General features: G+C 41.0%; 2 long non-coding RNA genes across 5 annotated transcripts; one reads left to right on the forward strand and one right to left on the reverse strand.

The window, feature by feature from the left end:
• Positions 1 to 218: 218 nt before the first annotated feature.
• On the reverse strand, positions 219 to 3,105 carry LOC125880437 (uncharacterized). Its single transcript, XR_007448071.1, has 4 exons — positions 2,697 to 3,105; positions 2,498 to 2,572; positions 772 to 880; positions 219 to 332 (listed from the first exon to the last, which is right to left on the reverse strand). It is a non-coding gene; the product is annotated as an uncharacterized LOC125880437 (long non-coding RNA).
• Positions 3,106 to 14,638: 11,533 nt separating this feature from the next.
• On the forward strand, positions 14,639 to 16,778 carry LOC125880730 (uncharacterized). 4 transcript variants are annotated; one of them, XR_007448144.1, is made up of 6 exons: positions 14,639 to 15,202; positions 15,425 to 15,527; positions 15,632 to 15,706; positions 15,849 to 15,953; positions 16,075 to 16,391; positions 16,604 to 16,778. It is a non-coding gene; the product is annotated as an uncharacterized LOC125880730 (long non-coding RNA). The 4 variants fall into 4 exon arrangements; XR_007448142.1 differs by having other exon boundaries at positions 15,171 to 15,202; positions 15,330 to 15,527; XR_007448141.1 differs by having other exon boundaries at positions 15,179 to 15,527.

Here is a 16,778-nt window from a genome sequence, read left to right on the forward strand (position 1 = left end):
ATGTTGCTGTTATTAAAACTTGACTTTTACCGGCTGAAATATCTCCATATTTTAAAAGTTTTCTATATGACAATAAGATTCACCATCAGAAAACATTTGAAAAACTGATATATAAAAAGTGAGAAAGGACAAAAGTTGCAACAGACTGATTTTTATTATGATCGTGCAAAATGCACAACACATCATTATTATTATGACTGGAATATCTGTTGCATGACGCTTCATTAATCACTGGCACATGTCGGTCTTGCAGTACCTGCAAGATACTATACCAGGATGATTCAGCTGCCTGCAGGCATCTTCGCTGTAACAACCATGGAAGTTGTTCCTTGCTGTGAAAACAAGAAGAAGACAGGATGTATCGTTAGACAACTTCTACAGGTTTTCAATTTAAGTGATGACTTTGAATCGATCCCTTTATTTACAGGAAGTGTCTTTCACAATGTATGTCAATGGCAACAAGTCTTTTTTGGCCCCATGACATCACTGTTAAAATTCAGAGCTCAGCACACTTCTTTAGAGGCTGGTCAAAACATCCACAACTATTACTGAACTGAAAGGCATCCCTGCCTCCCATCCTGCAGATCAGGCTTTGATCAGAACCACAGACAGCAGCCAAAGCACCAACATGATCAACTCTACTCTAACAGCCTGCTCTGGACTCAAACCACCACAGCCCAACCTCCCATAGCAGCAAAAGAAATTGCCTTCCTACAGGCCCTGGACAGTTTTAGGCTGATGCACTGCAGAAGTTGCACTGTTGATACTTACGGAACTGATCAAAGGACACACTGGCACAGACGCTCCTCTGAAATGGAGCAGGTCTCTGTACGGCCTAAACATGACCTTATACCTCCACACCAACACGTCAGGGCTTCACCTGGAAAAAGTAAAAGACATTTATGTTCAGTCACTGTCTACAAACTAGTGCTGCATTGTCACTGCCACGGATGATTGGTCACTGGTTTCAGCCAAACCGCCAATCCATCTCACGCTCCATTCTACCCTCGCTGGGCTAATTGGTGAGTCTAAATTGGCCCTAGGCAACACATTCTCACTCCGACTTGACATAGTGACGTTTTTGGTCACGGAATTTCCACATCCACATTTGACGTGAAAGGTACCCTGGGTGCGGTGGTTGTTGACGCTCTAGGACACCGTGTCAAGTTCTGCCTGTTACATGCATTGTCTTCTTTCAAAATACACTTTTGTTCTCACAGGAAATGTAACATTTACATACAGTCTCTTTCAAAATAAACACACATGATTGGGTTTCGGCAATGAAAACGCGAACATAGCTCTCCCAGGTGAAAGTCAGTGTTTGTTGGACCCAACACCACACCTCCCGCCCGCCCCAATCTGACTTCAGTCAGGACCACTTTGTCAAAAACAATCTTTATTTACTTGCACAAGGTATATTACATGGCGTTATGGTTCTGTTCTGGGACCCCTGCTTTTCCACGCGCGTGTAAAGCCTGAAGCAGGAAGAGCACACCTTCCTGCCCTTCATGAGCCATCATGAACGGCTATAGCAGGGAGTGCAGCAGCAAAAGAAACCCAGATAGAGCAGAGAAAGCAGCATGACAGGAGGAGCTGGGGTGGAGGTGGGTTGCAATTACCAGCAGAGGAAGCAACAAAAGGGGCCAGGCTAGAGCTGTTTAAATAGCGCTCTGAATGCAATTTTCCAATAGGAGCAGGGCAGTCAGCTGAGCCATCAGCTGATTGAGGATTGCTTGCTTGCCATTGACAGCTAATTTAGAGCTTGACATCGTGGCCTGCCAGAACTAACGCTACGCTTGATTTTTGCCACCTTAACTTTTGACCTTGTCTGTCCGCATTCCCTTGACGCTACTGGGCACGTTACACTGTAACTGCAACTAGCCGTGTATCATGCTGACATCAAAGGACGTCTTTTTCGTCGTTTCTGACACTGCAAGTCACTGCCAAAGCGCCAGATTTCGACGACTTCGCTTTTACTTTCTGTTTACGCTTCTTGCTGCTGAAACTCTTTCAAAATCTTACGTGATTTTATGATTTATAGTCTTACAACTCTATGATTTTACGAATCAGGTAATCCATGATTTAAACTGATTTAAATAAAAAATAAATAAATAAAACTCTCTCAAAATTCAGAGGTTTCTGCGGGTCCTGAACGCAGCGCGAAACCCTTCATGAGCTCCATTTTTCCTCGCCAGCAGTGTGTGCAGTTTGAGTCGTGGGGTGGATCAGTGATCAGTCGATCCGATCACAGCTGATCAAATTGATGAATGAAGAAGAGAAGCAGCTGTGTGTTAGTGACAGAAAACGTTTGGACTCAGTGTAACTAGTTTAGTTTCACTTTCACATCGCCTGGTGTCAGCTGATCGGTCTATGACACGAGAACACAGCGCCACAAATAAGTAGACATGTGGGAAATCTTACACTTAAACATTTAAAATAACTCCTCCATACTTAATAATATGCCATTAGTGAAGCTGCGGGCTGTACATGAACTCACCCTGGCTGACAACCAACAACACCACAAGAGCAAGAATCACAGTCTTCATGTTCTCACGTGTCTGTTCACTGATCTCTGTGTGAATAAAGCAAAGGTGGAAAAGAGTCAGAAATCTAATGAGACATCCAGCTGTGACTATGTGAGCTCTGTAATCAGACACATACAGAAAAAAAAACTTAGAAGAGAAAAGATATCCCACCTGGTAAACTGTCCCACTGCAGTGCTGAGTCCTCAGTTGTGCTCCCTGAGCTTCCTTTTTATTGTGATTTGTTGAGCAATCAGGGAAAATCTTGTGTGCCATAACTCCGACATCCACATGTAGATTTCACTCATAAACACAGTGACTCATCAAGGACAGACACTGATTTTGAAAAACACACAATGGCCACACTGAACAAGAGAACATATCAATATTTTCTGTGACTGTTTTTGCCGAAACCAGAGAAGCTGTTTTGCAACCCAGAAAAAAAAGAAGAAAACTCCAGCTTATCAAAATTATGATGGAAATGAGAAAGTGAAATAAAACAATAGAAAACAGAGGGGTGACAGTGATGTCAGTCAAATCAGTGTCTATAAAATGTTAAACTCTTCATGTATGTGGCCGTAACACGAGGAGAGCTGGACAGGGCCGTGGAAGGGCATCAACCCAGCAGCAGGACCTATCTGCTCCTTTGTGTGAGGAGGAACAAGAGGAGCACTGCCAGAGCCCTAAAATGACTTCCATCAGGCTACTGGGGTGCATGTTTCTGACCAAACTGTCAGAAACAGACTCCATGAGGGTGGCATGAGGGTGGCATAAGGGCCTGACGTCCTCTAGTGGGACCTGTGCTCACAGCCCAGCACCATGCAGCCCGATTGGCAATTGCCAGAGAGCACCAGAATTGGCAGGTCCGCCACTGGCACCCCATTCTCTTCACAGATGAGAGCAGGTTTACACTGAGCACATGTGACAGGGGTGAAAGAGTCTGGAGACACCGTGGTGAACGTTATGCTGCCTGTCACATCATCCAGCATGACCTATTTGGCAGTGGGTCAGTGATGGTCTGGGGAGGCATATCCTTGGAGGGTCGCACAGATCTCCATGTCATAGTTGACAGTACCCTGACTGCTGTTAGGTACCAGAATGAGCAATTGTCAGACCTAACGCTGGTGCAGTGGGCCCTGGGCTCCTCCTGGTACAGGTCAATGCCCGGCCTCATGTGGCCAGAGTGTGTAGGCAGTTTCTAGATGATGAAGGCATTGCTGTCATTGACTTGCCCTCTCATTCCCCTGACCTAAATCCAACTGAGCACCTATGGGACGTTATGTATTGGTGCATCAGACACTCCCAAGTACCTCCACAGGCTGTCCAGGAGCTCACTGGCGCTTGGGCAGTGACTTGTGATGTCAGACACTGACGAAAAAAGCCGTTCTGTTACGTCGGCTTGATGCATGGCCGGTCGCTGTTCTGAGCTAAAATAAACACAAGAAATTTATGCTCTAAATAAAGGATCAGCGCTCTTTGAATAACCTCCTAAGCCCTATGATAAGCTATTATGGCAAGGCTTAACTATACAGACCAGTGAGCAGTGATAACCAACACATCTTTGGGGTCATCAGGTAGGAGCCTCCTTTCACCAGTGTTTCATCTAGTTGGTCCCACGACACCTCCAGGAGGCTAGACAGTGATCTCTGGCGTCCCAGAGACACTCCCCTAATGCCAGGTCTCACTGTTCCCCGCACCAACCCAATAACCTCCTTTACCTTACTTATGGCTTTCTCAGCCCAAACAGCACTGCCACCTTCAACAACGCTCGGCAGCATCAGGGGGAAACATGGCGGTGCAAGAACGAAAGTTATGGTGGTGAAAGTCTGGGTTGGATGGGCAGGTCCAACAACCACTGGCTTTGACCCAGGAGAATGGTGTTCACGTACGGTAAGATTGGACAGCCAAACCCTGTTCTTTTTTCCTAAACCCAACCATGTGCGTTAGTTGTAAGAAAAAACATCAATTGGCTGTACTGACATACTGCGTTTATTTTGAAAGATACTGTATGTAAATGTTAAATTTCCTGTTAAAACAGAAGTGTATCTTGAAAGAAGACAATACATGTAGCAGGCAGAACTTGACACAGTGTCCCAGAACGTCAACAACCAACGCACCCAGGGTACCTTTCAGGTCATATCAGGCCGTGGAAAGTCCATGACCAAACATCGATATGTGATGAGGTCGGAATGAGAATGTGTTGGATGCCCTGATCCAGGTCTGGGAGGAGATCCCCCAGGACACCATCCGCCGACTCATCAGGAGCATGCCCAGATGTTGTTGGGAGTGCATACAGCCATGCAGTTTTTATTGATTTTGGATCTAGCCCCTAATGAATTGATGATTTTGGTTTCCATTGACCGTTGTTATGTCATTTTGTTCTGAACTAATTATACAATGTACATCAGTTTCAGCACATTTTCAGCACATCCAGATCTGATGTGTGATTTAAGCGTTCCCTCAATTTTTTGAGCAGTGTAGTTCCTCCCCAACACTGGTAAAATCCACACTTTCCCAACACTCTTTTTCAGCCTCTCATCCACCGCAAGGTGGTGCAATGTGACAGAGAAAGAGAAAACTCAGCAGAGTCTGTGTGTGATCAGCAGTCCTGAGATCCTCACAATCTTTTCCAGAGCAGGTGGAGGTATTTCTGTCTCAGTCTCCCCTGTGACTCTGTCTAATGAAGGCAAATTTACCAAAACTATAACAAACATTTGTCCCGCCCTAACAGGAGAGTCAGGGAGAGTCTGTTCACGCCCACACAGTCCTGAATGAAGGTCTAATCAGTGTTGGGAATAGAATGATTTTATGTGTTTTACTATCAGTTGTTTTTCACTATATAAGTTTTAGATGTGTGAACAATGAGAATACTGAGATGATTTCAGCTGATCTGAATGTGTTTGCTTTGCAGAAGCGGAGAAGTACAGGAGAGGAAGAGACATGAAGTCTGAGGAGCACATACCACAATGCTTAGATAATTAGTTTCATATATGGTAAAAAGAATAGAAAGTGATGTACAGATAGTAAGGTACAGCACGTGTAGGGAGTTGTGTTGTTCTTTTGTCTTTCAAAACAGGAACCACGCCCCCACCGCCAGCGGGAAGGAGTCAGATTAACACGAGGCAGGGGCGTGGTGTGGTGAAGGAGGAAGTGGAACTGCCAATGAGAAGAGGACAACGCCTTGTGTGCACAATGACACTCTGTTACGCTCAAATATACTGGGTCAGGGAAAGGACAGGAGGTCAGACTTCGTGAACTGACACACCATTGTTGTTCGTCAGGGACGTGAAGTTGAGACCCAGAGCTCTGTAATTTTATTCCTTTACTGCTTAATAAACTACATTAACTGAGACCGAATATCTTCTCCTATTGCTTCATTAAAGAACACGCAGGACTGAGCTCACACATAGCATATTGGAGAGTAGGATGAGCCCCCAGTCCATCATCAGCCAAATGATTACATCTGTGTGTGGGTAACATGGACATACAGGGCCTTGGATGATTTGGGATTAGGTTGTTGTGTGGTTTTTGGACAATCTTAGAAATATGAGCTACTTGTGTAATAAAACAGCATGATAAAGTTTTACATTTTGAAGTGTAATTTAGATAAAAATGCACAGATGTGAAGACTGACCTTTGGTATGAAGTTGTCATTCTGCAAGAATTTGAATAATGATGCTAAAACTTGACTTTTAGCAGCCAAAACAAAAGTCTGTGATTTCCAGAATAAATGATTTTTAAATAAAATGTAGCTGATTCATGTTGTTTTGCAATACCATTGAATAAAAACAGAAAAAGCTGCAACTTGATTGATCTTTATTATGACAACACTAACGTACACAACACATGACTGTAGATGATCATTATTACTGACAGATGTGTCACATGACGTTCATTTTTCAGTTGCACAGATTAGTCGCGCAGCATCTGCCGCTGATTCCCTTTGTGTTAAGCAGTAGCTTGCAGGATCTTGCACTGTAGCAACTCTGGAAGTAGCTGTTATCTGTAGAAACATAGAAAAGGAACATGTACAAGTTTTCAAAAAAAAAACAAAAAAAACTGGTCCATGTCATGGATGTTTGTCATTGTTGTGACCAGTAAACAAAAGGAACAGCCTATACTCACCATGATCAAAGGTGATTCTGGCACAGACTTTATTTAAACCAGAGCAGGTCTGTACACGGCTTGAACAGTTTGTACGACCTCCACAGTAGCACCTCAAGGCTTCACCTGGAAAAAAAACCCATTATGTTCAGATGTGTTTAGCTCTAAAATCTGCTCACAACAGACACACTGGAAACATGATATTAATGTAGAGGTGTTATTAATCAGCTGCAGGTTTGTAGTGTTTCCTGTACATGAACTCACCCTGGCTGACAACCAGCAACACCACAAGAGCAAAAATCACAGTCTTCATGTTCTCACGTGTCTGTTTACTGATCTCTGTGTGAATAAAGCAAAGGTGGAAATGTGTCAGAAATCAAATGAGACATCCAGCTGTGACTATGTGAGCTCTGTAATCAGACGCATACAGAAAAACACTTAAGATAGGCCTAAAAGACACAAGTGTCTCACCTGGTAAACACTGCCACTGCAGTGCTGAGTCCTCAGATGTGCTCTGCAGGTCGTGAGCTCCCTTTTTATTAAAACTTGTTGAGCAATCGATGCAAATCAAGTGTGCCAATAACTTCGAAATTCTCATCTGGGTGTCACAAACACAGCAGGGACTTTAAGCAGCGGCGGATTTTGCCACGGATACGGAAGTACATCTGCGCTCCGCTGATTGAGACTTAAGCCGTTGCCTGCCGTAGCCTGCCGTAGCCCGCTGACTCACTACGAGAAAACAAAGCGCCTCAAGTAGTCGCTACAATGCGTGGTTAAATGGTTTTCATTATATTTCTGAAATGAAACGTGTTCTACAATTGATAGTGACACACTATATATTACGTTTCAGTGATCCTTTCCCACAGACGCAGGATACTATGTATATTTCACTGTATAAAACCATAGTGAAATATTTTCTGCTGTAGGCTATATTCTCCCCTCATCCTTGCATTGCATACGGTATATAATTTCTCAGTATACCCTATATACTATGTACATTAGTCTTTATTCCATTCCTTCATGCCAGCCTCTTTAGGAGCACAGGCCTATATAAGCCCTCCATCCCTCCCACGACACTTCTCTGATCACAGATGAACTTGTCTGGTATCCCGAGCACATCTGCCAACACTGGAAGGTCGCACTTTCTCACTCTGAACTCCGCCAGACATTCATCCTCCTCCATTTCATCCAGGTGAAAACGCGCATATAGTGTTGATATGGTAAATCAAAGTTCTTAGATTTGTTCACGTCATATAATGACAAAAACTCTTCCTCTGATATTAACTTGTCATCTAATGCATAGAGCAACTCCTCTCTGGCCCTTTTGAAAGACATTTTGACCGAACTTAGATAGCTCACTTGTATGGGGTGCCGTTTGTAAAGTGTCTCACGCTGAAAATAACATCAACATTTTGCCACATTTAGCTTCAAACAATGTTTAAAAAAGTATTGTGATTTTTTTAACGTCACCTTTTACCACATTTACAGCAATATTTGTTAACTTAGAAATATATTAAATAGTTAAATCTAAATATTAAATGTGGCACCTAAATGTTAAATGTTAAATCTAAATGCTAAATCTAAATCTAAATGTTAAAACTAAATATTAAATCTAAATCTAAATCTAAATGTTAAATCTAAATGCTAAATCTAAATATAAATATAAATGTTAAATCTAAATGCTAAATCTAAATCTAAATCTAAATGTTAAATCTAAATATTAAATCTAAATCTAAATCTAAATATTAAATCTAAATCTAAATCTAAATGTTAAATCTAAATGCTAAATATAAATATAAATATAAATATAAATATAAATGTTAAATCTAAATATTAAATCTAAATGTTAAATCTAAATGTTTTGGGTGAAACTAAATATTTAGCTAATATGCAAATTTACACTGCCAGTCACCGGAAGTACCAAAATAAAAGCTCGAGATGGTCAGACTGTTTATAGAATCAAATAACGAATTAAAACCAACTTATCGGGGGAAATGGACACTTGAACATACATTAGCGTGATAATAACTACCTAAAATAACAAGAAACGTGTTTGGAGAAATTTTATTTGACGTGTACTTTGAGTTGTTAGTGTCCCTTCGGAGGGATTAACAACCTAAGCTAAGCTAACAACCGTTAGCTCTTAGTCCCGTTAGCAATGTCTGTAATGACTCATTAACTCTTAAACGGTCCGTGAAAAAAATATTTTTTTCCAGCGGATGTCTTAGTTACAACATGATTGAGCTAGCAAAGCAGTTTTGTGTTGCGATGTGTGGTATTTATTCAGTTTTGGGAAATCACGATGTCTAGAAAGCACCAGTGGCTGCAGCAGCAGCAAAGCTATCAGGACGTCATCTGTTAAATGTCTCCCATTGTCGGATACGACATTAAACTACTCCAGTTAGCTCAATCATGTTGTAACTAAGACATCCGCTGGAAAAATATTTTCTTCACGGACCGTTTAGAGTTAGTGAGTCATTACAGACACGCTAATGGGGCTAACAGCTAACAGTTAGCCCGCTAATCTACGATAACCATGTTATTAATTTCAGACCGTGATAGTAATGTTTGTTCAGTCATAGTGTTTATAGGCTTTACAAACACCAGATTAGTCTAAACGGTGATACAGTGACGTGAAAACGTGAGATGTGCATATATATATGTTGCTAAACTCCGCTGGTTTTCTACCTGGAAGTATTTGTAAACAACAAGGTGATTCCCTCAGAAGGGACACTAACAGCTCAAAGTACACATCAAATAAAATTTCTCCAAACACGTTTCTTGTTATTTTAGGTAGTTATTATCACGCTAATGCATGTTCAAGTGTCCATTTCCCCCGATAAGTTGGTTTTAATTGTTATTTGATTCTATAAACAGTCTGACCATCTCGAGCTTTTATTTTGGTACTTCCGGTGACCGGCAGTGTGAATTTGCATATTAGCTAAATATTTAGTTTCACCCAAAACATTTAGATTTAACATTTAGATTTAGATTTAGATTTAACATTTATATTTATATTTAGCATTTAGATTTAACATTTAGATTTAGATTTAGATTTAATATTTAGATTTAACATTTAGATTTAGATTTAGATTTAGCATTTAGATTTAGATTTAATATTTAGATTTAACATTTAACATTTAGGTGCCACATTTAATATTTAGATTTAACTATTTAATATATTTCTAAGTTAACAAATATTGCTGTAAATGTGGTAAAAGGTGACGTTAAAAAAATCACAATACTTTTTTAAACATTGTTTGAAGCTAAATGTGGCAAAATGTTGATGTTATTTTCAGCGTGAGACACTTTACAAACGGCACCCCATACACTTGAGCTGTGTTTTCACTCTCATCCCTGTCACGTGGTGATCGATCAGCTGTTCCGACCTGACAGCTACTGCAGCAACCTGCGTAATGACAACTGTGGATTTGACAGCTACGGTACCAGCGCAAGGAGAGACTTATTTGCGGGAGCCGTAGCCGTGACAAAATCCGCCACTGCTTAAAGTCCCTATTGACTCAACAAGGACAGACAGATCTTAAAAAAAAAGAAAACACTAGCTCCTCAAAATTATGATGGAAATGAGAAAGTGAAGCAAAACAATAGACAACAGAGGGGTGAAAGTGATGTAACTGAAATCAGTATGAATTAAATGTTAAATTCTTCACTTAATAGAAATCTTTTTGAGCACAATTACACAAATCAGCTTCACTATAACTCACAGCATTCACAGACAAAGCACTTTATCTGGACACATTTTCCCCACATAAACATGCTAATGTTTTTAGCACAAGCATACAGCATTTTACATTGTATAAATTAGCCTAGCAGCTAGTGGACTTTTCCTCTTATATGAAGCCAGGGACAACAGCAACATTTAACAAAGGTAACAGTACAAATCTGGCTCCATTACAACTCACAAGATTCACCAACAAAACAACTGTCTTATACTAAACACGTTTTCCAAACAAATATAACATGCTAATGTTATTGGCACAAGCCTATGGCATTTTGCATTGTATAAATTAGCCTAGCGATGAGTAGAGATTTCCTTTGCTCATATGAAGCCAGGATAAATCACACACAAGACTTAAAATGCCATTTTGTGAAGATTTTATTGTCTTCACAATTTATTGTTTCTTATCTGTGAAATTAAAGTAAATAAAAGCTTCGTTTCCACTGAGGGAAATGGTTTCAGCTTACAAAAATACAACAGGGGGTCTGCATCGTGTTGTTACATTTCTGGGGAGGTGCACGTCAGGGCCCTATTTCAGAAAGCAGGCTCAACAAACTCTGAGCCTAATTCCGATCTCTGAGTTGATTGAGCCTGAACTGAGAAACTCGGTTCCAGAACAGCTAATCATAATTAGCTCAATCAGCTCTGAGTATGTTCAGCCCGAGGGAAGTGTGTTCACGGCGAGCACTGAAAAACATCATCAGTGGAGCGCAGTTAACGTGGTTCTCAGTGGCAGAAAGCGGAGTTAAAAGCAGAGCCAATTATTTCATCCCAGTTGAATCTGAGATTTTAATAATCGCGAATGAAGACATGAAAAAAAAATCTATCCATTAATCTGTGAAGTGATGTTGCGTAAGGTGATACGTTAATGACGTATATAATGAATGTCTAATATACAGAAAATATAGAAACATTTTTATATCTTAACAGTGTTCATATATTTTAATATAATTTGCTGTATCATTTTATTCAGCCGTAATCTGATGGGGCCCAAACGCACTTGGCAGCAACTCAAAATCAAACACAAAATATTGTACAGACTGGTAAAAGTTGTGCTTATACTTTCTTAATTCTGTCAAAATTAAGCTGAGGTTAATTGAATTGCTGTGAAATGACTTTCTATTCACGTAATCTACTTTATTCTCAGATGGAGCTATGATGGGATGTTGAGTCCCATAAATGCAGCCTATTAAACCGAGGAATCTTTGAATATATGAAAAGTATTCATGAATCATATCCACGTAGATTATTTTCTTATTAACACTGACAAACCTGCAGTTCTGTGGAAATCCTCTTTTTCTTTTTAAAGATTATTTTTTGGGCTTTTGTTGCCTCTAATGGCAGGACAGTATCATGTTAAGGGGGGAGAGAGGACACGCAGCAAAGGGCTGCAGGCTGGAATGGAACCCACGGCCGCTGCGACCAGGACTAAGCCACTGTACATGGGATGCCCGCTCCATCCACCAGGCCACTGATGATCCATATGATATGTACTTGATAATCCTTTCTGATTTATGTTAAGGGAAAACCACTAAAATGGGCAAAAGTCCTTTCAGACCCAGAGACACTACAACGGCCCTACAAACCTTTGTCTCGCTGATGTGTTCAGTATCTCTGATATTATAAAGAAAGCTGCCGCTGCTGAAGAATCAAAGGGCAATGCATGAAATTAGCTCCAATGATAATGCAAATCCACGATGTGTACAGTGGAACAGATTGTTAGATAAATGATAGAGTGTGAGGTGAAACTGCATCTTTCATACAGGCACTCCTCAGGGGAGACATCCAAACAGGATCTAATCACCTTCTCCTTATGCAACAGCCTCTGGATAAACTGATGAAGCAAACCTGTGAGCCAGTAGGTTTGCTTCACGGAGTATGTTGCCATCGTAACTGACTCAAGCTTACGCTGAACTGGCTTTGTGAAACGCAAAACTCAGAGTTTCCCCGATCTCAGGCTCAACATGCTCAGAGTTTGCACTTATCCTGCTTTCTGAAATAGGGCCCAGGCTATGGCGTAGGGTATGTTGTCGATTGGACACAGAAGTAGAAATCCTGCATTACTTTATTGCACTTCTAATTTTGGTTTGGCTAAAACACGAGTTAGAGTGAAAGAGTCAAACTGCTTAAGATTACAACACTGCCAACGGGCACACTTGTTTCCAAACCTAACTGGTTCCACTTTCCAGTTCCTCTACGAGTGCAAGGACAAAGCGTTTGTACATGGGATGCCTGCTCTACCAGGGGAGCTGATTGGTGCTGCCATAAACTGTAGAATTAACCCAAACAGTGGACGCAATAACTGCAGGAAGTTTGGGTAAGAAGAGTCTTTAGGATACATTCTGAGCAGATTACTTCATGTGAACATTACATCAGAGATGAGTTTTCTGATTTTAGAAACTTTCATTATAATTCTCTCTGTGTATTATGTTTTTTAATTGGATTTTTATAATCATACATTCAACCCTCTTCTCTTGATTGTTGATTTCCCCAGTCCCTTCGGGCTGTGACTAATAAGCAGGCTACAACATTTGTTTCTTCGTCTTTCTCAGGATACAAAGAACTATAAATGACAATGACATAGTAATTTACCAGTAACTCAAAAATGCTGAATCTATCACTACTTAAATATAAAAATATACCCATTAATAAATAACACAGTAACTTAAGTCATAAAAATATAATGTGCGCAGTAATTATGGTTACATTTTCTTCTCCCTGGTGTTTTGCTATTGTTCTAAACTAAGCACAAAAATAAGGACATTTGTGATTGGTAGATTATTTTTTTGTTGTAACAATGCTTCTTGGTAATAAAACTTATACAGTTGGAAAGCCTGTTTATTTCCCCTTTGAATGGTGCCACATTGACATTTGTAAGGAACATGCATTTGTGGGATGAGCAGCAGAGCTGAGTATGTGGGTTGCGCCCATGAAAAATTTGCCAAATCTTCTCTGCCAATGCCAAACAGCTTTTTTTTTGCTGTTGCTTTTGACTTTTGTTTTGAGCTTCTGGTACCTGATTAGCACCTGATTGTCAGCGCCTGTGAGCATGGGCCCTGCTACAGTGGTCAGTTGGTGTCTGCTCCAAGAATCACAATGCCACGTTTGACTAATCTGGATCGGGCCTGTGCCATAGGGCAACTTCAACCTGGTGTTCCGCAAAACCAAGTTGCGGAATTATTTGCAGTGAGCCCTAGTACCATATGCAAAATGAAGGCCAAGTTCCATATAACGAGGGATGTCAGAGAAAGGTGGGTATCCCAAGAAGACGGCTCCCCATGAAGACCGTTTCCTTGTCCTGTCAGCACTTAGGAACAGTAGGCAGTTTCAGGACGATATGGCTGACAGCTCCCTGCCCAGATAATCCAGAACAGACTGCATGCAGCCAATCTCCGGTCTCATTGAGCTGCCAGGAGGCCTGCCATGACTGCCCTTCACCATCAGGCCCGTTTGCACTGTTGTCGGCAACATGTGTATTAACCTGAACATGTGGAGGAAAGTTATGTTCAGTGATGAGTCAAGATTCTGCCTACAGCAGTTGGATCTTAGGGTCAAAGTGTGGAGAAGATATGGAGAATGCTTTGCTGATTGCTGCACCTACAGAGTAACATATTTTGTGCAGTGTGATGGTGTGGGGTGGCATCTCCCTCACTGTAAAAACGAGGCTTGTCATCATTGGAGGCAATCTCAATACAGAGAGATATGGAGATGAAATTCTGAAACCAGTGGCAATCCCATATCTTCACAGTCTGGGACCGAACTCTATCCTCCAAGATGACAATGCTCGCCCCCACAGAGCGGAGTTTATCTGGGACTACCTCCATAATTTGGGAGTGGACAGGATGGAATGGCCTGTTAAATTGCCAGTATGTCTTGTTTCTTCAGACTTCAATCATCCAATCCACCAAACACCCAACAAGAGTCAACAGCAAAATTAGCTGTTTGGCATTGGCAGAGAAGATTTGGCAAATTTTTCGTGGGCGCAACCCACATACTCAGCTCTGCTGCTCATCCCACAAATGCATTCCTTACAATTGTGGCACCATTTAAAAGGGAAACAGACAGGCTTTCCAGCGGTATAAGATGTATTGCCAAGAAGCATTGTTACAACAAAAAAATAATCTACCAAACACAAATGTCCTTATTTTTGTGCTTAGTTTAGAACAATAGCAAAACACCAGGGAGAAGAAAATGTAACCATAATTACTGCGCACATTATATTTTTATGACTTAAGTTACTGTGTTATTTATATTATTATATATATATATTATAATGCTGCGACAAGGCTGTTTTGCAGAGAGTGAAGCCTCTGTGATTACAGCTTGTGTTCAGGTCTGTGAGACTAAAAAAAAAAAAAAATTGTCTTGATTAATAATTCAGACTTTAAAAATGACAACTTCATTTTGTTTTCTTCACAGGAACCAAAAGGTTAAAAGGTTGTCGTATACCCTCTAAAATCTAAAAGGCCTCACAACCCCTGTGAAGCTTTGGCGACCCTTGGTAACAAGGGGAACAAGTGTGCTAGATAGCAGTTTTATAAGCCGTTTGACTCTTCCACTCCAATTTAACAACATATTGCTTGTGTGTTACAGGTAAACTGTGACAAATACAGATCACAGTGCTCTGTATGCATTGCCTCACTTTCTCATTACTATCATGATGTTGATGTCTGTCCTTGATGAGTGACTGTGTTTGTGAGTGAATCCCAGATGAGAATTTCAAAGTTAATGGTGCACTGGATTTCCAGCGATTGCTCAACAAGGCACTACAAAAAGGGAGCTCACGACCTGCAGAGCACATCTGAGGAATCAGCACTGCAGTGGGACAGTTTACCAGGTGGAATATCTTTTCTCTTTTACCTCAAGTACCTTTCTGTATGTGTCTGATTACAGAGCTCACATAGTCACAGCTGAATGTTGCATTTGATTTCTGACACATTTCCACCTTTGCTTTATTCACACAGAGACACTAGTAGTAGTCATAGTGTGTTTCGCAACATCCACACGTGTCCTTCAAAAGTCACTTTGCGTGTTAGTAAAACCCAGATGACAATTTCAGAGTTAATAATTACCTGGATTTCCATCAATGACACAATATAAAGGGAGCTCACGACCTGCAGAGCACATCTGAGGAATCAAACTCCAGTGGAACAATTTACCAGGTGGGATATCTTTAAGCTTTTTAATATGTGCATGATTAAAGTGCTCACAGCTGAATGTTGCATTTGATTTCTGACACATTTCCACCTTTGCTTTATTCACACAGAGATCAGTAAACAGGCACGTGAGAACATGAAGACTGTGATTCTTGCTCTTGTGGTGTTGCTGGTTGTCAGCCAGGGTGAGTTCATGTACAGGAAACACTACAAACCTGCAGCTGATACATAACATCTGTAAATTAATATCATGTTTCTAGTGTGTCTGTTGTGAGCAGATTTTAGAGCTAAACACATCTGAACATCATTTTCTTTTTTCTTTTCCAGGTGAAGCCTTGAGGTGCTACTGTGGAGGTCATACACACTGTTCAGGCCATATACAGACCTGCTCTGGTTCAAATCAAGTCTGTGCCAGAATCACCTTTATGCATGGTGAGTATAGGCTGTTCCTTCTGTGTACTAGAGATGTGCGCAATTAGTCGTCTAAACGATTAAAAGTCAACCCCTCGCTAGTCGGCACTGTAAACCAATTGGTGTTTTATTCATGTTCAAGGCTGCTCAACTGTCATGCAGCTGCCTGGCACTAGTGGATGCTACAGAGCCATCAGACAGTGGTCCCCTCCCCAGGGTAATGCTCAGGAAGACTGGAGTTTTAAAACAGCACGGTGGGAAATTGGAGAGATTTTCTCTCACAAAACCAGTGCAGTTTGGAAGGATTTTGACCTAGAAAATGAAAACAAGGTAGCCACACTCAGACCAATTTGACACTGTTCACCTGGAGATGCTGTGATCCCGCCTGGTCTGAGAAGATAACCCAGCTCATCACGACAATGACCTCCCAAGATATGCTTCCACTTAACATCGTTGAAGGTAAAAGCTTCAGGAAGTTAATGGAATATGTTGAGCCTTGAATACACTGTGCTAAGACCTTTTTTTAGACTAGTCGACTAGTCTAGTCATCAAGGAAATTAGTCGCCAGGAACATCTCTGGACCAAGGACAAACATCCATCACATGGACCCGTCCTTCGAGAACTTGTACATGTTGTCTAATAATCCATGTTCTTTGTCTATGTTTCTACAGATTACAGCTACTTCCAGAGTTGCTACGATGTAAGAGCCTGTAGGGGACTGGTTAATTCAAGTGGATACTCCAGCAGATGCTGCTTGACTGATCTGTGCAACTGATAAATCAAAATTATCTTCAGCCATGTCTTGTGAACTTTAGTGTTGTCAAAATAAAGATCAATCAAGTTGCA

This window comes from Epinephelus fuscoguttatus, linkage group LG20 (genome assembly GCF_011397635.1).
Source record: "Epinephelus fuscoguttatus linkage group LG20, E.fuscoguttatus.final_Chr_v1".
In the NCBI taxonomy this organism is placed as follows: Eukaryota; Metazoa; Chordata; class Actinopteri; order Perciformes; family Serranidae; genus Epinephelus; species Epinephelus fuscoguttatus.